The sequence below is a fragment of the Danio rerio genome, chromosome 9 (genome assembly GCF_049306965.1).
Source record: "Danio rerio strain Tuebingen ecotype United States chromosome 9, GRCz12tu, whole genome shotgun sequence".
In the NCBI taxonomy this organism is placed as follows: Eukaryota; Metazoa; Chordata; class Actinopteri; order Cypriniformes; family Danionidae; genus Danio; species Danio rerio.
Genome location: NC_133184.1, coordinates 48,283,519 through 48,309,227, shown reverse-complemented (window position 1 = coordinate 48,309,227; position 25,709 = coordinate 48,283,519). Strand labels below are relative to the sequence as shown.

General features: G+C 35.2%; 1 protein-coding gene and 1 long non-coding RNA gene across 6 annotated transcripts in view; both read right to left on the bottom strand.

The window, feature by feature from the left end:
• Nucleotides 1-13,221, bottom strand: part of slc4a3 (solute carrier family 4 member 3) — a 208,743-nt gene extending 195,522 nt beyond the window's left edge. For 3 of the 4 annotated variants that reach the window (XM_073911530.1, XM_073911531.1, XM_073911532.1), the window contains exon 1: nucleotides 5,864-5,981. The gene's annotated coding sequence lies outside the window, so the exon portion shown is untranslated. Of the gene's footprint in view, nucleotides 1-5,863; nucleotides 6,112-12,998 lie in introns of those variants that run through there. The other variant, NM_001423525.1, reaches the window with a different exon arrangement.
• A 1,125-nt stretch (nucleotides 13,222-14,346) lies between these two features.
• Nucleotides 14,347-25,709, bottom strand: part of LOC110440050 (uncharacterized) — a 66,613-nt gene continuing 55,250 nt past the window's right edge. The window contains exon 5 of one of the 2 annotated variants that reach the window (XR_012385632.1): nucleotides 14,347-15,843. This is a non-coding gene — a long non-coding RNA (uncharacterized lncRNA). The remainder of the gene's footprint in view (nucleotides 15,844-25,709) is intronic. The other variant, XR_012385634.1, reaches the window with a different exon arrangement.

The window sequence follows — 25,709 nt, the reverse complement described above, 5'->3', positions numbered from 1 at the left end:
AGGAAAAGCAAATGCTATTGAAGTCAGTGGTTACAGGTTTCCAGCATTTTTCTAAATATCTTCTTTTTTGTTTATCAGAAGAACGAAACTCAAAGGTTTTAAACAAGTAAAGGGTGAGTAAATGATGACAGAATTCCCATTAATATGTGAACTTTCCCTTTAAGAAAGAATCTAAATGCATCTCAGTCTAGTTCTGGTCCTGCTTTTTCTCATTTTTAACCTCATCAGAGTATCACATTTGATGATTGTAAATAAAACACACCCAGCAAAAGGTTTTTATAAAACAAAGCCAATCTGTAATACACTTTTAAGGTAAAAAAAAATACATTATATGCTGCAATAACATGCACATTTACTGGGGAGCATGTCTATAAGCGCATCCACATTCCCTTTATCCACTCCAGAAGAGACTGAGGGGAAATTTACACAACAGCATTTCCTACGGTGGCTGAGAGAGCTCAAATGCTCTGAAGTTAAGAACGCACATGCAAATAGACAAACATCAACAAACTGAGAAGATATCTTCATCATTTTGACAACACACACACACATAATTTTTTATAGAAAAAACACATGCAAATATAGAAATGCACTGCAAATAGTGCAGACCACAATGGAAATGTATTGGGGCATTAAAAAAGTGACTAACCTAGCTGCTTCCTGTTTAGAGTCACAGGTGTTGTCGGAGATCTGTTTGTACAGTATCTTTTTGTTTTTAGCCCTAATAATCTGATGAAATGTGCAATTAATGCCATTAAAAATTTTAAGTGTTACTTTAATGGCATGTTGGCATATTTAGAATATGACTAGGACATTAAAATAAAAAAAACCCCAACCTCATTCTGAAAACGTAGCCCTATATACATTTCTAGAGAGCTCCAAATACTTCCCAAAAGAGTTTTTTTTTTTTTACATATTTTGTTTTTGCAAATCCACAAGAGGCCGCTGTGTACGCTTTTTGATATCACTGATTTCTCTCGCATGTGCAATTCGCACCTGCTCTTCTCACGTAAATCCACTAGAGGTCACTGTCAACACTGACCGACCAATCTCTGCATCCACCCCTTTCACTAAACCAACCAATAGTGTTTTAAAAAGCACCGATTGACCAGTGCCCACCCACTTCCCTAACCCCGACCGACAGTGTTTTCAAAAGCAATCCAGAAAAAGAAAAGCCCTCTGATTTTACTACTTTTTTAGATTTTCCCACATTCTCACGCTGTTGTTTACTTGTTTATTTTATTTTTTAAGCTTTTGCTTTTATCTTACACGCTTTCTGGAATCGTTTTTCACTGGACTCGAACCACTTCGTCGTCACGGTCAACTCCTCTTTGCATCTCAAGTCCGCCAACGTACGTGGTGAGCCACTGGACAAACTGGTAACAGCAGGAAAGTCATTCATACGGAGGTAATCAGTCAGCTAGTAAGTGCGAAAAGAAACAGCGTCATACCAGCCGGTAGCATTCGTTTTACAGACAAAATGCAGCTATATTGACTTCTGGCAACATAATTCGCAATGTCCAGAAATGTAGATAGGGCTACGTTTTCAGAATGAGCCTAGGTTGAAAAAACACCTGTGATTCTAAACTAGAAGCAGCAGAGGTTAGCACTTATTTGTGTCCACCAACACATTTCTGTTGTGGTCTGCACTATTTGTATTTGCATGTGTTGTGAAAACTTGCGTATTATGTCAAATTGGTGAAGATGTTTTCTCAGTTTGTTAGTGTTTTTCTATTTGCATGTGTTTTCTTAACTTAGCATGTTTGAGCTCTGCCAGCCACCATAGTTTTTAACAAAAAAAAATGTGAATCTTTTTAATGAATTCCAACTGTTTATTAAAAAAAAAAAAAGTTGCTATTTGTAAAACACAATTTAAAAAAATGCTTTATCATCTGTATTAGCTAGAAGTCTGTCAAAGGGTTATAAGTTTTAAGAGATGCACAATTCTGGGAAAATATGCAATTTGTGATGGTGTTAGTGTTGTGATAAAGATACAACTTACTTGCAAAATTCTATTTTATTTGCAATTTTTTAATTATTTATGTTATCATACCAAAATACACAAGTATCATATTTTTGGTTCATATTTATGCTAATTTTTTTTTTTTAAAGCACAAACATTTAGGGCAATATCATACACCCAGCGCAATGCAGCACAAGGCACGACACAATTGTTGTTTGCTAGTTTCAGCTTGACAGAAGAGTCATTTTGAAGTTTTGCACCACGCTGTTTAAACAGCAAATGCATTTGCGCTCATATGTGCACCCATAGGCTAAAAGGTTCTAGGTTCTGGTCTAAAAAAGGAGGTGTGTTAAGACGCATTACTGGCGTGTTGCTATTTTGAGGAGCTAAAATAGACTGCACAATAGACCAGATTAAAGCAGGTCTATAGTCCAGCGCAGAGCGTGTTATTTGTACACAGAGGGTGTACAGCAATATGAAAATATCTTTACAAATGAAAAAGAATTAAAGGATTAAAATATTACAAAATTATTATTTTTCTAGCCTACACAAAAATAAAAACCACTGCCTAAATGCCTTCTTTATCTCGCAGGGCTTTTTAAGTTTATTCATAACAATTTGCTTTTCTATAATGTTATTATTAGTAGTAGTAGTTTTTATTATATGCATATTTATATTTGTTTTATTAAAAACAAATTTGCCCACCTGTCAGGTTTAAGACCACATGGGGCACAGCATGTGTATTTGCATAAAACTCAGTTTTTTTGACCACACTTTGTTTTTATTGTTCATTTATTCATTTGCTGGAAATTAGAACTGAATTTAGGAATAATTTGGAAACAAATCTTTGCGCTTAATAAACAAAATTAATAATGTATAGGCTAATGGATGTCTGTGCGTACAAGAAGTTTCCCTCTCCATGAGAGTGAAAGTGAAAGTAAAGAATGAGGAGGCTCATCTCTCATTCTTGCCTGTAGATGGTCTGTTTAACTGTTTTCTCGCTAGTAAAGAGTTCAGTTTTTCCACTTACAAAGTCCGCCATGTAAATAGCAAATGCGCTATGGCGCAACCCAACTGACTTTTAAAGGGAATGGGAGATAAGACTCTGATTGGTTTATTCTCAAAACATACCTATAACTCATTAAGAGAATAAGCACAACCCTGTTAGAGCATGCGCACAGCGCAAAGTGGATTTTTCTGTCCTTAAAATAGCAAAAGTGGATTCTGACACGCCCTTAATGCTTTTGCGCACTGTGCTTTGGACTTTGCACATGGATCGTCAAAACAGAGCCCTCAGATTTTAAAACACCACAAATCCTGGCATTAGCGTTTATTTACAGCTCTAGGTGCACCTAACAGTACCCACTGAAGAGGTGTGGATGAAGATAGTCTAGGTCACATCTGATTGGTCAGATTGGATACACAACCTATGCATGCAGCACACAATTGCACACATGAAATGCATTTAATTTGTTGCACTTCTCTGCAATATGGATATTAAATGTATTATTTTTGTGATAACAATTATTGTTCAATATATTGTGCCGCCCAAGTGTAAACAATTGTATTTTTAAGCAAAATGTTTGAAGCTTTCCAGCAAAAAAAAAAAGCATTTAAAACAAAGAATGTATCATTTTCTTGTGTCACTTGGGGTTTAATTGGTTTCAGTGAGAAAAATTTTGCCCTCAAGCTCCTATCCCTTTAGCTATAGTTAACTATATGTAGTATACTTTAGATTTTGCTATAAGCGATGGTGCATTGTAGTATAATATAGAACAGAAAACTTGGGATAGTATTGGATAATTTGATAATATTACTATAGCTGTTGTACCACAACTGAATAATTCAAGTATTTCACTAAAGTACGGTTCGGAAGTACTTTAGTATTTACTATAAGTTACTAAGGTATTATTTCATCTGGGAAGTAAGGATGAAATATTAACATTTGAAATGCATGCTGTGTCAAAAAGACAATAAAAGTCTAGTAAAAATATAAAAACTAGTGGTGGGCAGTTATCGGCATTAACATAAGACTCTTATTGCGCAATAAAAAATATCGCTGTTAATGTATTCTCAAAGTTGGGTTGGGAGCTGGGTCTATTTTGTGCAAGCTATGATGACTTTCACCTTGCACTGTAGGTGGCAAGAAAGAGTCTTCAAACCTGTGTGTATTCCTACTGTGAAATTACCACATCAAACGTGACGTGCTAACATAGATGCAGTTCACTATAGAGTGAATCTGATTAGTGTTAGCTCCACATCTCTCTATCAGGCACCTGTAGAGTTTATGCGTTCGGGTAAAACATATACAGATAAAATGGAGCGGGTGTTTTTTAAAACAAATGACGGTGAATGAAAGTCAAACCGAGTTTGACAAAAAAGTGCCCTTCTGAATCAAATCAGCAGGATGCCCTTCTGGATCTTTCACTTACTTCGACGACACTACTGACTATGTTTACATGGACATATGTAGTCTAGTTATTGGCCTTTATTGACAAAAATATAATGAAAGGTGTAAGATGTAAAGTGCATGCTTTCATGTAAGAGTTGCCTGTAATTTTGGGTGGCTTTAACTGCAGTTCGACAGTTCATTCACTCACGAACATTTCATTCATGCCCTTGACAAACTAGTTTGATTGCGATGTTTACTTCAATAATGCCACTAATATACGCATACTCCATGGCTTAATTCCATTCTGTTTAGTTCAGTTATTACTTTTTTTATGATTAAGGTGATCAAAGCTCGAGCTCATGTGGGCCTACAGTTCATAATTCATGTTTAACTGAAAAAACAGTAAACACGAGTACATCTTATTAAAAATCACCAGTTATCATAGTAGAACAGTTTCTCAAGCAGTTTGTGATGCATTTTAGAAACAGGAGATGAGCCCCTGGTCTAATGCGCCACCTGGCTTGAGAACCCCGTTCTCAATGACTTAATTTTAGTCATTATTTGGGTAGCACACATATTCTGAATGCCTTCGGCAGAATTCAAATGAGCCATTTTAATCTAGATTAATATAGATTAATTCTAAGATTACAGTGAGATTAATCTAGATTTTTAAAAAATGATCCATGCCCACCTATAATAAAAATATTCACAAGGATACACCAGGGTTAAAATACACATTTACATTACACTGAAGTAAACTAAACAGAACTTCAACTGTGAAAACTGGACTGAAGCCATTTCAGTTTACTACAACTGCTTTGACACAATCTACATTGTAAAAAAAAGCGCCATAGAAATAAAGATTTGAATTAAATGTAAACAGGTCCCCCTAAAACAGGTGCAATGACATTATTTATTGTTTTTTTAAATACTGTACACCCTTGTCATTGAATCAGTTTCTGTTAAATGTTTTAATCTATTCAGCTACAGTGTTGCGCTAATAACTTCACGCATGTTCAGAATGACTACAGCTCGAGTAACCCACTTCAGCATCTTTCCAGCTTTAACCCTCTCAGGTGCGCAACACACGCGCTGCCCTTTGTTGCAGCTTTAAAGATACTTACAATAAGCACATCATTCTATCACCGAAGCTTTGCGTAAATGACAGTTTCCACAACATATCTGCATACACTAAAAACCATAGTATTCAACGCGTAAAATTCGACACCTCACTCCCATCTACTCCCCACGAGCATCTCGTCATCCACACTAATGACTCGTCCACACATTTAACGCATCCTAAATTATAGCATTGTTGCTGAGCACACACCCCTGCCATCATCACACATCCACGGGGACTCGTTTCTCCCATAGGCTCTAGAAGGAGCGCCTCCACGCACCAGTATCCATGATAGCAGAGATGATCTGCGCTATTCCTCATTATAGTGCCGTCATGAACGCGGGTGAAGCCGCGTCAAATGATGTCTGTGTGTGTCGTGTTCGCCTACCTGTGTGTTTGGAGAGTTTTCCAGGCAAAATAAGGTGAAGGCGATCGGTCAGAGAGCGCACCAGCCGTACTGGTCCATAGTGAAGCGCTCAAGCTGCTCGGTTTCTCCCCCTTCTGACAGACTCTCTCTCTCTCTCTCTCTCTCTCATCAGAGAGTGATGCTCACTTCAGCCGCTAGATGGTGCTGTACATCAGGGATATTCCATCTGATGCCATGCACTGAACCTCAAATGGTATCATGCCACCTTCCTGAAAAGTAAAAACATTTATTTTGAGATCCAAAATATGCTTTAAAATATGCATTAAAATTATTTATTTGTGTAAAATATAATATGGAAAATACAGAGCTTATAAGTTCTTTTGCACACGTTGGAACTGCATTTATTCATTCATTCATTCATTTATTTATTTATTTATTTACTTGACTAATTTATTTATTTATTTATTTATAATCTTGATTATTCTGTGTTTGTATTCTAGAACTTTTTTAATGTATACTTTTATTTTATTGCATGTTTGATCTCTCTGTTGTTGTAGGGCTTTGGGTCTTAGAAAAGTATAAATAAAAGGTATTATTATTATTATTATTATTATTATTATTATTATTATTCATTTATTTTAAATCAAGGTTTTTGTTCATTCATTCATTCATTTTCTTGTCTGCTTAGTCCCTTTAATAATGAACCACCGACTTATCCAGCACGTTTTTACGCAGCGGATTCCCTTCCAGCTGCAACCCATCCCTGGGAAACATCCACACACTCTTACACTACAGACAATTTAGCCTACCCAATTCACCTGTACCGCATGTCTTTGGACTCCACACAGAAACGCCAACTAGGCCAAGCTGAGGTTCAAACCAGTGACCCAGCAACCTTCTTGCTGTGAGGCAACAGCACTACCTACTGCGCCACTGCATCGCCTCAAGGTTTTTGTATTTGAATTTATTTTATTTTATTTTTATTTTTTTATTGTTTATTTTTTGCTATTTTTGTATAGCCTATTCAGTTATCTTTATTCAAACTCTACTTTAAAAGTAGAATGCTGCATAATTTAAAGGTTGGGAAGAGATTAAATGTAACATTTCTTATTTGTCTGATTGTAAATTATAGTTCTTAGAGAAGTTCATCTTTAAAAAAAAATGTTAGCAATAAAAAAAAAAAAATATAGCAGTAAATTGTTCCTGTATTGTTACTGTAACTGTAGTTCATTAGGTAAGTACATAAATATTCATGAGACTGCATGTCCTTATCCTATGAGAAGAAAGTTTGCTTAATTATTAATGGCAGTATGCTTTGCTTTCCTTACAGACGGTCCATCTTGGGAGAATGCATGTCAGGGAAAGTTTTTACTTTGCAGTGTGTGTCTGTGTGTGTGTGTGTGTTTGTGTGTGTGTTATATTTTCTAGACCATTACAACATGGCCATGTCATTGGACCATAAACATTTCCTGCTTGCTGTGGAACTGTTTGATAACTGTATCAAGACGCCATTCAATTATAACTTTGTATTTATAACACTTTTTAATGTTAAAACGGCTATCATGACAATATTTATCAATATGTGGCTCTTTCTGGGTTCTCAGAAGCTTTAGAAATGAAAAATGTAAAACAGGACATACGTTGGGACCATTGTTCTTGTTTACATCCCTCAAAATGGTCTATAGACTTTGAGTTCTGAACACAACATAATTCCCAACTGGATTCATTCAATGTGTGAGTTTAACAGGTCTTTACAGTTCTTGATATTACCATTTAATCAAATATGATTTCACATTCATTTGAACTGTTATGTGGAATCGTCCTTAACTGGACTAGAATCCGATTGCTATGTTTGTAAATCAAAGTCTGCATCCAGATACTATAGGATGAAATGCTTAAAAAACTAGAAGAAGTTTGAGGATAAACACCTGACAAAAGTTTTAAAATTCAACATCTAAACAATGTCTTTAGATGCAGGAACCATAGTATAAGTGGAATAATTGACTCCAGTCCATTGATTAATTAGAAAATAATGCCCATTCCACTTGAAATTTTCACCAGATATTGATAACCAAATAAATCCATATGCAGTTGAAGTCAGAATTATTACCCCCTCTATGATTTTTTTTCTTTTTTTAATATTTCCCAAATTTTAACAGAGCAATGAAATTTTTCGATATGTCTGATAATATTTTATCTTCTGGAGAAAGTCTTATTTGTTTGATTTTGGCTGGAATAAAATCAGTTTTAAAATTTTTAAACACCATTTTAAGGTTAAAATCATTAGCCTCTTCGAGCTAGATTTTTTTCAATAGTCTACAGAACAAACCATTGTTATACAATAACTTGCCTAATTAACCTAATTAACATAGTTAAGCCTTTAAATGTCATTTTAAGATGAATTGAAGTGTCTTGAAAAATATCTAGTAAAATATAATTTACTGTCATCATGGAAACGAAAAAAATAAATCAGTTATTAGAAATGAGTTATTAAAACTGTTATGTTTAGAAACGTGTTGAAAAAAATCTGCTCTCCGTAAAAGAAATTAGAGAAAAAAAAATTAACAGGGGAGCTAATAACTCAGGGGGACTAATAATTCTGACTTCAACTACATGCAAAGAAAACTAAACGAATTAGTAAGAAATAAGACATTTTAGTAAGTTATGCCAAAAAAATGAAATGACGCAAGGAAAAAGTATTGAACATATGAAGAAAGGGAGGTGTAGAAAGGCAGTGAATGCCCAGACAGCAGCTAAATTCTCTCAGTAGTTCTTCAGCAGCCCTCTGCCCTTCCTCATAGTAAATTAATATTTTCTGCTTCAGTCCAACATCGACATAATCAGGATGATGAAGATGAAACCAAGGTGGACATTTCAGCAAGACAACCATCCAAAACAAAGCCAAGGAAACTCTCAAATGCATTCACAGAAAGAAAATCAAGCTGCAGAATGGCCCAGCCAATCACCTGACCTGAATCCAATAGAAAATACAAATAAAGTTCAGATTTGATAGACGAGACCCACAGAACCATCAAGATTTCTACACTCGATTGAAGTCTGTAAAAAACTCACACCAGAGCAATGCATGTGAATTCATTCTCCATATAAGAGGCGTCTTTAAGCTTCCATCATTAAAAAAACTTTTTCTGTAAAGTATTTAACACATTTCAGTAGTTCAAATGACATTGTTATTACATGTAACCTTTTCAGATTTTCGTTTTGTTATATTTTTATGTTGGTATTTTTTGGGTTTTTACCAAAATCTTAATCAATTCCATTACAACAGCTCCTTTAGAAATGAAGAATTCAGATGCAAAAACCTCTAAGTGCCGGTTGAAATATCCAGTGAACATCAGCCTATTTTGTTCATGTTGAGATATTTCACTTTAAAGACCAGGAAAAGGACTTATTTTTTGCCATAAAAGTGATCTTACTGAACATACACACAGGAGTCTGATAAAAACGCTTATTTTTGAGGAACATTTAAGACGGCATTTAGAGATTTTTGCATATGAAGTCTTCAAGTATTTTTTCCCAGTAAAAACATGACGTGTTCAATACCCTACTGTAAATTATAACATATCGTTTTACTCATTTTGAGATTCACAAACCTTTCTTTTTAAAATACATATGCTTGTTTCAGAATCAGAAACTGTGAGCTGTCAGATTTGAGTCAGAAATATAACTCATTTCCTATTCAGTGCCTTGCAGCAAAATTAACCCAGCATTCGGCTCTGAAACGAATGCAGCGTTGGACTGATGAATTCATCATGGGCCCCTTTCCAAACAAACAAATTACATATTTTGTAGTCCCTAATCGCTTGTTTTGTTGTCATTGATTTCTCCCGTCATTTCACCGAAGTGACGCACAAAAGCCAAGAAGCTCTTCTCATGATACAACACAACAGCTGCTTTATGAAATAATAGAGAGCAGATTAATCCAGAACATGGAAACACAGTGTTTACCTTGGATGATCCTAATGCTTTTCAGATGAGGAACAGTTGCATTTAGAGCGAGGATGATTATTTATTTAGGTTTTATTCAATAATAAATCAGTCATGAGAGGTTACTCACGTGTCTTGCAAAAAAATAAATAAATAAATGGAGATGCTGACCTCAATTCGATCATTTTATTTTAGAAAAAGGATCCCTTTCTAGACCCAATGATGGCTAATTTCTACATTTACACTTGATATAAGAAAATAATTATGTTTTTTATGTCCAATCTCCAAGCTTTTAATAGCAATCTGATTTTGTATGTCAATAAGTACAGTATGATGGGTGGCACGGTGGCTCAGTGGTTAGCACTGTCGCCTCATTCCAAAAAGGTTGCTGGTTTGAGTCCTGGCAGGGCCAGTTGGCATTTCTGTGTAGAGTTTGCATGTTCTCCCAGTGTTCATGTGTGTTTCCTCTTGGTGCTCTGGTTTTCTTACACAGTCCAAAGACATGCACTATAGCAGGGGTGGCCAACCCTGTTCCTGGAGAGCTACCTTCCAGCAGATTTCAGTTGCAACCCATATCAAACACACCTGCCTGTAATTATCACATGGTGTTCAGGTCCTAATTAATTGGTTCAGGTGTGTTTGATATGGGTAGCAACTAAAATCTGCTAGAAGGTGGCTCTCCAGGAACAGGGTTTGCCACCCCTGCACTACAGGTAAACTGATTAAGCTAAATGGGCCATCGTGTATGACTGTGTGTGAATGAAAGTATGGGTTTTTCCCAGTTCTGGATTGTGGCTGGAAGGGCATGCTGCATAAAACACATGCTGGAATTGTTGGCGATTCATTCCACTGTGGCAACCCCTGATAAATCAGGAACTAAGACAAAGGAAAATTAATGAATAGCACAGTTTGTGAAAGATGCACAGAAATACATGGACAAAACTCTTCAGTAAACTATACTTTCAGATTATGCTGCCTCCTTGTGGCTAAATCTTTCTTATTTCTATTTTTTAGCTATGACTACATGTGAAATATTTCATCATGTTTTAACCGAATCAATGGTTCTGTATAGTCTCTAGGGACATCAGAATAAGTATGCCCAAATGGAAATAGAAAACAAAAAATAATAATTAGCATAGCTGCTGTTCGTAGTGTATTTAAACGAGATGCAAAAATGGAGTGTTATAAATGAAAATAGCAGTTATATACACAAACATAGAAACAAACATGTAAAGCATATGAGAGTTTCTAACACAATGTCTGGTGTATTAATGAGGAGTGTGTACTGCAGGTGGTTGTCAAGCCAGCTCACCTGCGTGGAGCACATTCATGCATCATACCGTTGTGTGATGCATTGAGTGTATGCTTACTAAAAGACAGGTCTTTAATCTAGTTTTGAACTAAGAGAGTGTGTCTGAGCCTCGGACATTATCAGGAAGGCTATTCCAAAGTAGGAGCCATGTATGAGAAGGCTTGACCTCCTCTACTTGACCTATTCTAGGTCCTACCAGAATCCTTAAGGTTTGAGATCTTAAAGAACGGGTTGAACTGTAGCAAGACAGATGGTTGGTTAGATAAACAGGAGCTAGATTATTTAAAGCTTTATAGGTAAGTTGTAATATTTTATAATCAATAAGGCAGCCAGTGTAAAGAGAATAAAATTATTCAATTCAATTCGATTCAGCTTTATTTGTACATCGCTTTTACAACGTAGATTGTGTCAAAGCAGCTTCACATAAATGGTCATAGTAACTGGATCAGGGTGGTTCAGTTTTTAGTGTTTAAGTTCAGTTCAGTTTAGCTCAGTTCAGTGTGGTTTGAAATCATTACTGAGAGTCTAAACACTGAAGAGCAAAAAATTAGATTGATATGATCAAATTTTCTAGACCTGGTAAGAACTCATTTTGTATTAGCTGAAGTTTATTAATAGAGGATGCTGGGCAACCAGCAAACAGAGCATTACAATAATCCAGCCTAGAAGTTATGGTTATTAAGCATGAACTAGCTATTCTGCATCTGAGATGGATAGCTTCGTAACTTTTCTCAGATGAATGAAGGCGTATTTTTGTGACATGGGAGATGTGATTTTCAAAAGTTAAATTGTTTGCACAGGAAGTTTGGCCAGAAGAATAAAGGTTGTGCCCAACAGAGCCTGGTTTCTCTCAAGGTTTTTTCCCCCCTTCACTTCATCAATTGGTGAAGTTTTTTTTCCTCGCCACTGGCTTGCTCAGATCAGGACTCAGTTGATATCAGTTGATTGGCTCTTCAGTGCTTAAACTTTCAGCAGTGACATTTAAACCACACTGAACTAAACTGAACTTAAACTCTGCAATCTGGACTTTACCAGAACTAGGTTAAGTGGCTTTGACACTTTCTACATTGTAAAAAGTGCTATACAAATAAACATGATTTGAACTGAATTGGATTTTATTTTGTGATGATTTGGAATTATAAATATAGTTTTGTTTTCAGCATTGTTAGCATATAGGTATTATAATTGCTTATGTATAGGATTTTAGGTCACGCTGATGGTCTGTTTATTGAATTTAAGTTGCATTGCATCTATATGTCAACTAATTCTCTTTAGATTGTACGTAGACTGTTAGGTTGGGGTTGGGGTTAAGTTTAGGGTTAGTGTAAGTCCACATGTACTTGCAAAGTTTTTTTAGTTAAATGTCTGTTGAAGGAGCAGTATCAACAGATATTAAGCAGTCAGTCAACTAGTACTTAAAAGGACCATCAAAATAAAGTGTTACCGGATTTTATATTGGAATAAATCCTTAAACCTTCAATTTTATTAAAGCACTAATTAATTCAACTTTCCCAGTGATGGGTTGCGGCTGGAAGGGCATTCGCTGCGTAAAAAAATGTGCTGGATAAGTTGGCGGTTCATTCCGCTGTGGCGACCCCAGATTAATAAAGGGACAAAGGTGAAAAAAACATGAATGAAGGAATAAATAATTGATTCAACTTCCAGTTTTCCAGTTTCTGTGACACCCAGGCCAGGTTATCCCTACTCTCAGTCACCCCAATCACTCCGATCACCCTCACCTGAGTTTTGATTAGCTCGCACCTGCACGCCATCCCCTGCCATTTACACCAGCCCCATATAACCCAGCACCTCCACTCACTCAGTGTCCGGCCTTATTGATTGTCAGAAGGACTCACACTCACAGTCGGTGCAATCTAGCTTTCTCAGAGTATTACTTACCTGTCCTGTTTACCTGTTATCTCCAGTGTTCCTTATCTCCCTACTTCCTAGTGTGATGCTCATCTGTTGCCTCTGTCTCCCACTCCTTCCATGAACCTGGTTCCATTCATCCTTCCTCTGGTTCCTCCATATCATTCGATCCACTACTTCACTTCCAAGCTGCAATAGATTCTTGTTTAGTCTTAATATCTTCATCTTCCACTGTTTTTAATAAACTGTTTACATTTTACTCACAGTTCTGGTTTCTGATCTTCTTCTGTGACCTTTACAATGAAAATAAAATGTAAAAGGAAGTGCTATTTAAACACTATTTTTTTTTCTTTTAAAACCTAATGAAGATGAATTAAACTAGTTAACATTCACTCAGTGAATATGAATGTCAGTGTCAGCAAAATCTTTAAAATATTCATGAGCTTTTAAAGCAAGATCAAACCATATTAAATTAAATGAGGGAGAGGATCGTCCTATCTCATCCGTGCAGGGAATATTTTAAAGGTGCAGTAAGTCAGTGTCTTTTTAAACATGTTGTGTTGTGCTGGTTGAAAGTCTTTTCCCATTCCACTAATGATTAAAGTAATGTGTAAGGTATGTGTAACCCCGCCGGTCCTACACCACCCAACCCGATTCGAGCTGGGATTGAACCGGCGACCTTCCGCATGGGAGTTGATTGCTCTACTGTAGCATCTGAGGAGCCTCTAGAGGAGTGAGGTTTACTTGCACAGCACTAGATGGCCTCCTTTACATAAGACATGAAACTTAAAAATGTTCATCCAATTAAATATTGTCAGGCAGACATTTCCCAAAATTCTGATAAGGAGACTAAACTGTCTGTCAGTGAATGTTGATCTTTACAACTGTGCACCTCTGTTCACCAGATCCACTAATTGCATGCACGTGCTGCGAGATCATGTGCAGACGAGACAATAACATCAGTAAAATCAATTGCTAAATCAAAACATTAAAATCCTGAATCAACATTGGAGTTACTTTTGCTCACTTGAGGAAGGACGACACCGTGGCTGAAGTAATTTTGTTAGATGTTCTGTTTTAAAACTCTTTTAGTCACGCAAAGCTGACGTAGATTGTGTTGTTATAATTGGGTTATATGCACAGAAGTGTTGTTCAGCCACTAAAATCTTGATAAATGTGACTGTTTTTATCTTCATTCTTTTACAGCATCGATATTATAGATTTTATTTCATTTAACAACAAAGCAGAAGTAAATAGCGCTATTTTGCCATGCCTGCTTTACTAAGCTGAAGTTTGTTCTATATTCACATCACATTGGTTCATTTTTGAACTATGACAACCTGTGATGTATTATAAATGACAATTAAAGAATCAGTTAAAAAGGAAAAAAGTACATTAACAACATTATTCATTTCTATTCATTTGAAGATACACAAATCAAACTACATCAAATGAAAAGTAAATCTGTGTTACCTGATCTAAAATAAAAATTACTGTAGAGTTTAAACATTGCATCTTATTATATTGTCAAATTAATATATTGTTGTTGTTTTATCCAATTGTATGTCGTATTTTGACACTCCTGTTATTCAGCAATGTTTAATATTTACAGTAATTTTACTTTTTAGATAAGATTGCAATGATTATTGTTTATTTGATACCGAGCCTTTAATTGTCATTTATAAGAGATTTATAAAGCATAAATAGTCCTCACTTTAGATTAGGTCACAAAACTGCATGAAGTTGAGTTAATAAAGCATTTGTTAACATACATAACATTAATATATGCTTGAATATTAAGATGTAAAAACCTTGATTTAAATAGTTTATTAATCATTTATGAACTCATTCTGAATTATCTTAAAAACCTCTAACTACTCTTAAATACTACTTGTTTGTAAATAATGCAGTACTTTATTTAGTAATGAAAAATAAATCATTAAAAAAAGTATGAAAGTACATTCAATAAGAACATTAAACATATGGTTTTAAGCCAAGAAAACAGCATTTGTAGCTGCAGTTATAAACTGCTTACTAACGTTTATTAATGTAGGGTTAATGCTTAACATTTGATGAATTCACTAGATGCTAATGCTTAATAAATGGTTCATTGTGTGTAGTTATTATAAAGTGTTACCAGTACATCAGTTATTAGAAATTAGTTATTTAAACTATTATGTTTAGAAATGTGTCTCTCCGTTAAACAGAAATTTGGGAAAAAATAAACAGTAGGGCTAATAATTCTGACTTCAACTGTATGTAAACTTCTGGTTTCAACTGTATTTGTGCATTATCCCACATGAAAAAAATTATATAAATAGTAAATACTATAGTGTTTTAAACCATAATGTGTTGAAGTGTATTAAAATGAATATATTATAGCATTTATCACTATTTACACAACCCAGGCTTATTCTGATTATGTATCCCGATATACGTTTCTGGAGATCACCAAATACCAGCAGCTAAGTTTTTTGAAGTTTTTCTTTTTCACCCCCCATCATTTATACATGTAAATATTTTAATTATACAACTAGTTGTGGCACAAATACAAATATATTAAAGTCTGAGAGCGATATAATTAAAATACCTTCAGTTCTGCCCCCAGCCTCCCTTAAATCTTTCACTTTTACAGTTACAGTGAAATCACACCCATTCATTATTCTAAAAAGCTCCTCCTTAAATTGCTTTTCTTATCTGCTCTCTGTCTTTCTCCTTTAATTTTAAAAGCCATCTGTCTGATATCTTGTTTACAGAGCTCATTGCCCAGACTGGCCGCTTGCCTGCTGGTGACGGTGCTTTAAAAGAGATCTCCTCCTCCGACGTGAATCCCAGAAAAACACAGATCCAGCATTCCTGCATGCGTCACATGGGCCTGGAGGAGGGCAGACATTATCAGCTATAGTGAGACAGACGATGTGTGTGTACTTATGTGATTTATGAGGACATACAATTGTAAATCAACATAATAAAAAATAAAAAAAAAACACTGAATACACTGAACAAAAAAATGTTTCATTGTATTTACTAATTTGTCTTAAGGTAAGTAGTCACAAACAATTAATATGATAAGATTCAAAGGAAAGAAGATTTTTTCAACACATTTCTAAACAATAATTTTATTAACTTATTTCTAATAACTGATTTATTTTATCTTTGCCATGATGACAGTAAATAATATTTGACTAGATATTTTTTCAAGACACTTTTATACAGTTTAAAGTGACAATTAAAGGCTTAACTAGGTTATTTAGGTTATAGGCAGGTTAGGGTAATTAGGCAAGTTATTGTATAATGATGGTTTGTTCTGTAGACTGTCGAAAAAATATATAGTTTAAAGGGGCTAATAATTTTGTCCTTATAATGATTTTTAAAAATTAAAACCTCTTTTATTCTATAGCTGAAATAAAACAAATAAGACTTTTTCGAAATGAAAAAATATGATCAGACATACTGTGAAAATGTCCTTGCTTTGTTAAACATCATTTGGGAAATACTGAAAAAAAAATCAAATAAAAAAAAAATCAAAGGGGGGCTAATAAAACTGACTTCAACTGTATATTCTTTGTAACCACTTAAAAAACTTAGTAAATCAAATGAGCTATTTTTTTTAGTATGGTTTAAGAAGGCATGCTTTGTGTCCTCGTAAATCAAAATGCATAAAATCCTACTTGATGTGTTTTGACTTACAAAATGTGGCACTGGTTTTCTGTGAGGGTAGGTTTAGAGGTAGGCTAAAGCTATATAGTAAGTAGTTTTTTTTCTTTATGAAATACATAACGACTATATGGAGAGTCTTCATAAAACACAAATACAACTGTGAGTGGCAAGAGGATGGTTGGCATTAAAAAATTGTCCAGCAAAATGAAGATATTGACCTAAAAAAAATTATAATAAAAAAATTATATATATATATAGTGGAAGTAAGAATTATTAGCCCTTTTGAAGTTTAGTTTCTTTTTTAAATATTTCCTAAATGATGTTTAACAGAGCAAGGAAATTTTCACAGTATGTCTGATCATATTTTTTTCTTCTGGAGAGTCTTATTTGTTCTTGTCTTATTTGGTCAAAATTGTTAGCACCTTTAAGCTATATATTTTTTCGATAATCTACAGAACAAACCATCATTATACGATAACTTGATTAATTACCCTAACCTGCCTAGTTCATCTTATTAACCTAGTTAAGCCTTTGAATGTCACTTTAAGCTGTATAGAAGTGTCTTGAAAAATATCAAGTAAAACATTATTTACTGTCATCATAGCAAAGATAAAATGAATCAGTTATTAGAAATGAGGTATTAAAACTTGCATACTGCACCTTTAAAATGCTAAAATTAGTGTTATTCTCTTATTATTTTTCAAGTTTATGTTGCTTTTACTGGCATGCCATTTTTTTTTACAGTTTTACCAAAGCATTTTAAAGGTGCAGTATGTAAGTTTGACAACCAGTGGTTGAACTAGGTATTACATTTCTGGATCAAAAGGCAAGCAAAGGCAAAGGTTGCCAGATCAAGGAGCGAGTCTGACTATAGAGCCTAAAGGCTGATTTAAACCATGTTCTAAATAAAAGCATCATATCTAATATCACTGGGAGACACCCATACACACTCAATCACACACATACACTACAGCCAATTTCTGTGTGGAGTTTGCATGTCCCCGTGCATGGGGGACATGGGTTTCCTTTGGGTGCTCCAGTTTCCCCCACAGTCCAAAGACATGTGCTATATAGGTGAATTGAATGAACCAAATTGGCCATATTGTGTGTGTGTGTGTGTGTGTGTGTGTGTGAATAAGTGTGTATGGATGTTTCCCAGAACTGGGTTGCAGCTGGAAGGGCATCCACTGTGTAAAACATATACTGGATCAGTTAGCGGTTCATCCCGCTGTGGTAAATCTAATAAATCAGAGACTAAGCTGAAGGAAAATGCAAATGAATGAAAACAACAACAATAATTAATTCATTTTCCTTCGACTTTATTCGGTTGCCACTGTGGAATGAACCCCCAACTTCCAGCATATTATGTCACAACCCAGTTGGAAAGCTGTTGTTTTTATTATTATTATTATTATTATTATTATTATTATTATTATTATTAAGTATTCATTTATTATTAAAAAACAAACATAAAAAAATAGGAAATGCAGTTAAAAATAGTGCTTCATTTTTTTTTTAAATCTAAAACTATTCATATGTTGCAATAAATCTAATAAAAATTACACACAATGAAAACAAAACACTAAAGCTTGAAACTAAAAATGCAGAGGTAAAATGTTATGCTAAAATAAATGCAAACTATTCTTAAAAACTACAATCAAATCTCATCATATTTTCCAGTGCACACGTCAATCACAGCAAGCCTGTCTACAAGATATTCAGCACACACTGCTGGTAGAGTTTACATTGGACAGAAAACGCTGAAGATCGTGCCAGTACAACCCAGACTCCAAACCCACATGATGGATGTGTTTATCTTAACAAAGCCATGGTATGTTTGATTCAAAGACATTTACCAGGCCTTCTACCATGATGCACTGCAGGTCAGAGTCTCGGAGTGTTGTTGGAGACGTCTGCATGCAAACAGAAGTGATATTATTAAAGGGGGGAAAACTCAGGGCAGACATCCAGATATCCAGCTGCTGAAAGGATTTGATGTCTGTCTCTCGTTTTGATGGTAGGTGTTGTCGAGCCACAGTTATTCAGGTATTTATGGCCTTCAGCAGCTGTGTTTGAGTCTCATTATCAAGAGTTTCAGCAACTGTTGCTCAACACCAGCCCATACAGTATATACACAGTTGATGTCAAAATTAAATTATTATGAACTTTTTTTTTATATTTCCCAAATGATTTTTAACACAGCAAGAATTTTTTCACAGTATTTTCTATAATATTTTTTCTTCTGGAGAATGTCTTCATTGTTTTATTTCGGCTAGAATAAAAGCAGTTTTTAAAGTTTTTAAACCCATTTTAAGGTCAATATTACTTGTTACAATGGAGTTGATGCTGACAATGGAGTGTGGATCCAAACGCAAGTTTATTAAACAGAGAACAGTCAGGCAAGCAACAGCGAACACAGGAGCAAACAGATGTATACGGGCAATACAGAGTCGTGGTCGATAAACAGGCAGATAGTCAAAAAAAGGCAGGCAGCAGACAGGAGTAAACAAACAAAAAAGCAATGTTCAAACATGGAAGGCAAGGAAAACACGTCATAAATGTTCACTAACAATTTAACAAGCCTCAGCCATGAGTGTCTTAAATGGCCTGTTCCCACTGAGTGGTACGGTATACGGTACGGCCAAACCATACTTTTTTATGGCTGTTTCCAGTGTCAAAAGGCATACCGAACCGTACTGTACTGTACTGTACCTAGTGTGTGCTGTGCAGGTAAACCTCACTCCTCTGACCTCTAAAGGTGCTCTAGCGACAGATGCTAGAGGCCATGGTCTTTAGCCTCCTTGGTAGAGCAACCGACTCCCATGCGGAAGGTCGCTGGTTCGATACCAGCTTGGAGCGGGTTGGGTGGCGTAGGACTGACGGGGTTACATTGGTGCCATGACCCAGATGGGAGTGAGGTTTAGGGGGGTGAGTGTAACGGAGGCAAACTAGTGTGTGCTGTGCAGGTAAACCTCACTCCTCTGACTTTTAAAGGTGCTCTAGTGACAGAAGCCATGGTCTTAAGCCTCCTTGGTAGAGCAACCAACTCCCATGCGGAAGGTCGCCGGTTCGATACCAGCTCGGAGCGGGTTGGGTGGTGTAGGACCGGCGGGGTTACACTGTGTGTAGTTTTTTTGTAATTGGTAACATATCGGAGACTGTAAGGGTCTGTATGTGTTCATATATTGTGCATATACACAATACTTTATATAATTGCAGATGTTACAGTAGGTGATTTTGCCTTACCATTGATCTGCAGTTATAATCAACTCATGTTCATAGAAAGGTTAGTAATAAACATTTATACAGATGTATTATGTGTATAAAGCATCTGTTTTGTGAGAAGTGCTTCTCATATGATATGTGAACGACCCTTAAAGCTTTACTCGAGTAAAAATGACGTTGACTGAAACTTTCTGTTGTACACCACGCCCACCAAAAGAGTACCATTGGTACCATTTTAGCAGTGGAAACGCAAGCCTGATAAAGGTGACCTGTACCGACCCGTACCGTACTGTGCTGTACCAGTCAGTGGAAACGGGCCAAAAGTGAGCCATATAAATGTGTGCAAACATGAGAAGCATCAGCTGTATGAGTGTAATCAAATGAGGCTTGGAACGTGTGTGTGTGTGTGTGTGGTGCATGGCAGGACTTGTAGTTCATATGGAAACAGGACTGTAGTCCGTGTGAATGTTCTCCAGTGATCTATGAGGGTTAGATCACTGGTGATAGTGACATTAACAACCCAATTAAGCATTTTTTTCCCTACTGAACAAACCATTGTTATACAATGGGTTCTATTTTAATGATCTAAGCGCAAAGTCTAAAGCACAGGGCGCAAAAGCATTTAGGTTGTGTCAGAATTCCCTTTTGCTATTTTAAGGATGAAAAATACAAGTCACGCTGTGGCACATGGTCTAACAGGGTTGAGCTTATTCTCTTAATGAATTATGGGTGTGTTTTGAGCATAACATGCATTAAACCAGAGTCTTCTCACATTAACGTTAAGAGTCTGTTTCATCACACCATAGAGCATTTTCTATTTACATGGCAGACTTTGTAAGTGGAAAAGCTGAACGCTTCAACAACAAGAAAACAGTTCAACAAACCATCTGCAGCACGAGAATAAAGAACAAGCCTTCTCCATTTGGCCTCTTTACTCCATTACTTTCATGGATAAGGAAACGGTGCAACTCACACTGAAGACATCCATTAGCCTACATATTTAATTTTGTTTGTTAAGCACAAAGATTTGTTTCAAAACTATTTCTAAATTCAGTTCTTATTTCCAGCAAATGAAAAAATGAACAATAATAATGAAGTGTGATCAAAAAACTGAGTTAAATCCAAACACACGTCCTATTCTTATGCCCCAAATGGTGATGCATACATCTCCAATACCACACAGGTAAACAAATCTAAACTTGTTTTTATTTAAAAAAAAAAAAAAAAAAAATTATATATATATATATATATATATATATATATATATATATATATATATATATATATATATATATATATATATATATATAAATATGCATGTAATAAATAATACAGCTAATAGTAATAATAACAATACCTTATACAAAAGCAAATTGTCATGAATTCAACTGAAAAAAGCCTTCTGAGATGATGCACAGAAGCAGTGGTTTTTATAGTTATGTAAAAAAAAAAATTTTTTTTTTGGTAATATTTTAATCCCTTAAAGAGCCCATATTATGGGTTTTTGAAAATTCCCCTCCATGTAGTGTGTAACACAGCTCTAAGTGAAGTGAAGTATCCAGCTAAGGCTTAAATCTGTTAGTGTACAGTGTTTAAAACTGTTGATTCATCTATAAAAGAGTCGACTCCTAGTGCTTCAAACGAGTCGCCTTGATACCGAGTCATTAGGTGTTTCGCCATGACGTACGAATGAAACCAAGTTATTCACGCGCACGCGCAAACCCGGGAGATTTCAAACCTGAGGCCCCGCCCTCTGACATAGAAACCCAGACATACACACACCCACAAACACACACACAAACATGCCGGTCGATTGAAGTCACACTGCAGATGGATATTATCGAGTCTCTACCCAAAGATGAAACGTCAGCATTATAACCAAGCAGTTGGAAACTACTGGAAACTTCTGCAAACTACATGCTACAAAGAATACTTCATCGGCGTTTGTTAAAGGAAGGATCAGTAAAGAGTAACTTACTGATGGACGTCAGGATGGGTTTCTTACTCCATTTCTCAAGTGTAAGTACGTGCGATTAAAGTTGCCTCGTTGACTCTAGCTTGCAAATGTATTTAGTTGTGATTTGTTACTTGTAACCGCGTGTACTGTATGAGGTTAACTCGCTTTATTCTCATATCGTGTGCAAAGCCACGTTTAAAACGCGACGCCTGCTGCTTTGTTTACAGAGCTCCGTGGAGGAGGATTAGTGTGTGTGTCTGTGTGTGCGTGTGTGTGTGCGTGTGCGCGCGCTGTCGTCCGGAGGTGTGTGTGTTTGGGTGTGTGCGCGCCTTGTCATCCGGAACAGGGTTAAGTGCGTGTGTGTGTGCAATATGTGTGTGTGTGTCTGTGAAAAGAGCAGAGTGAGAAGCTAGGAGATCTCCTCAACTGTTTTTGGAGTATTTGCTCAATAAAATAGTCAGTCGTCTGTATTTTCAAATGCATATTCTGTATTTACATTGACCCACTGGCAGCTAAAATCCACGCCTTACACTATCGAGCGTGTATGAACTGTGATTACTTTTATATTGCTGATTAGCTGTTGGACATTTCACTCTCTGACTGAAGGCAGTCGACCAATCGCAACAGACTGTCATTGGTCCAATCAGCGCAGATTAGCTTCGCGCTAAGGAGGGGTTTGGGAACAAATGAATCACTGGACGATTCATACAGGAGTCGCTGGGATAATTAGGTAAAAATAAATGCAGATTATAAGACCATGAAAGTGTTTTTTGACCTTGCATGCATATTAGATTGTTGTTGGAGACCCTTACAACCAAGATATGACCCTATTTCATGTATAATATGGGCTCTTTAATTCTTTTTCATTTGTAAAGATATTTGTGTATTGCTGCATGTCCTGTGTGCATTAAGCAATGTGTACGCGTTTAAGGCGCACAACAAACGGCTCTGGGCTGGACTTTTGGCCTGCTTTCAGCTGGTCTACTCCTTAGTCTATTTTAGTTCATCAAAATAGTAACTCTCCAACAATGCACCTTAACACACTTTTTTTCTAGGCCAAAACACCCATGAGGCCACAAAGGGGCACAAATGGATTTACTATTTTAACAACATGGCGGAAAACGATAAAATTAGGGTTGCGCTGATCTAAAAATAGCAACAAATCATGTCAAACACATCTTGCGCTTTACTGCGCCGGGTGTTTGATTGGGTCTAAGGCAGCGATGGGCAAACTTGATCCTCGAGGGCCGGTGTCCCTGCAGAGTTTTGTTCCAACACTAGTCAAACACAACTGAACAAGCTAATCAGTGTCTTCAAGATCACTAGAATCTATAAGCAGGTTTGTTTGATTAGAGTAGGAGCTAAACTGTGCAGGACACCGGCCCTCCAGAACCGAGTTTGCCCACCCCTGGTCTAAGGACTTGCCTTATCATTCTAACATGCCTAATTAACTTTATTAACCTAGTTAAGCCTTTTAGGCTAAATACTAGTATCTTGAAATGTAAGATATCATGTACTGTCATCATGGCAAAGATAAAAGAAACCAGTTATTAAAAATGAGTTATTAAAACCATTATGTTTAGAAATGTGTTGAATTGAAAAAAGAAATTGGGGGGGAAATAATACAGAGGGGGTAATAATTCAAGAGGCCTATTAATTCTGACTTCAACTGTATAGTTAATACAAATGCTATAAATCACGATGACAGCAGTCTTTATGGTGTCATTTCATAAACAGTATTGAGGTCTTTAAATAGTCTATACAGTAGTACATATGAGACGTCAATAAACCCAAAAGCGTAGACAGGGTTTATTATTATGCAATAAAAGCACACTTTAGTAGTTGTAAATATAGTGTATTCATTCCCTTTGAGAATGAACGAATCAGTAAACATGCTCTGACTTAGATTATACAACTTTAACAACAATTATAGTTTAAGATGATAACTCTTTATTCGTTGACAAGTCCAAATATACACAGATTTTAAATTAAAGTATAATGTTGTACTTTTGACACACTGCAAAAAATTAACATATTTTTAATCAAAACAAATCTTTTTATTAATATTGCAGTTTTTATTTATTTTTATTTTTTAATAGAGTGTTGTGGCACTAAAAGGGTGGCACTGTGGCTTAGTGGTTAGCAATTAAATAGTGCTTAAACTATTTAAGACCTAAATGTTTTCGTTTAGCTATTTAAGACTTATGCTTAAACTAATAAATTTTTTTTACTAGCAATGTCTACAAGAGAATTGCTTAAATTATTTTCCTTAAATTATTAGCCATATAAATAAAAATGGAAATAAAATTAAAATGCATATAAAGGTTATAAAACATTTTAAAATAAGATATATTTTGCATTTTAACATTTTTGTATCTCTTTGTTTGTTTAAATTTGTATGATTTATTACTTTAAATGGTATTTGAACGTGTCTTTGTAATATTTTATTTAATTATTTCATTTAATTTTTTTGCCTTAATAAAATATGTTTATTTTATTTTTTAATTAATTCATATATTTTTTTTCTCCAAAAATGTCCATAATCCCTCCTCTACACTATAAAAGAAAAAAAACTGATAAATATTAGTTTCCCTATATTTTGTGATTTACAGGTGTTTTCTGTGTATTTATGTTGGAGTTGCATTATGAGACATGGTTGATCTCTGCTCTGTTGACTTATGACATTAAAAATTCAACTTTGCAGTTTAATAAAATGACGTTGATTGTCATTTTAGTCATTTGAAACTATATATATATATATATATATATATATATATATATATATATATATATATATATATATATATATATATATATATATATATATTATGTTTTTCAAACATAAATAAATGAGGAAAAAGCTAAATCACAATATACAGAAAACCCATTCATTTGCAGATATGTTTTTCAGTGTAGCCCCAGTGTGAAAACCCCGATATTCCCCACATTCACTCATGATGAGTCTCTGTTCTTTGTCCACTAGAGGGCAGAATTACTCTCAGAATTAAGGCAATACTTTAGTTTTTTTCAGCTAGTAGATACATGACTAACAATCAGTCACAGGACAATGAGTCAACAATGACGTTTATGACTACATATCTTGTTGAATCACGTTTCATTGAAGAAAAGGGTTTTGTTATTCTGGTTTCCAAAACATACTCAAGAGTCAGACATAATGAGTTAACATTTTGCTATGACCCCCATTTTCTGTTTCTTACTTCTTTATCAGGTTTTAGCTATTTATTTATTTTTTTAGCAATACAACGTTTTACTGGGTCAATTTGACCGATGTAAGTTGAGGTGACTATAAAATTTTTTTTGATTCAACTAATAAAGAAAAATAATAGGCAGGAAGTACTTTTTACAGGGCAGTATTTACGGGTATGATGATTGGCATTTTGAAGGAAATTTTAAATGAGAAATTTTCAAATATAGAAAAAGAAACCACAATGTTTAATTTTAGCTCATCTATATTTATCATTTTCCTATTTATTTCTATTTTTCTAGATGTTATTCATGTCTTTAAATTTAAAAAATGATTAGTGTTAATAACAAAAGATATGATTAGTTGTATGTATTGTCTGGGTACATGTCTATGACATAATAATCTTGTAGAAGCACAAGTACAAAACATTCCTGCACACTTCTAAGCTGAACCCGAGCTGCTGACTGTGGTAAGACAAAAAAAAGAAAGAAAGAAAGAAAGAAAATTGTACTTGTTCAGACATGCACACATGAATCCTAAATGCCTCCTTTCTTCACACATTTTCAGTTTTGGTATTTTCTAGAAAATGTAAACTCAAAGCTGTCAAAATCTCAAAACGGGACACACAACAGGTTGAAGTCTCTCTGCCTATAAATTCTGAAACAATAATATTAAATGATAAAGGAAGCAATTA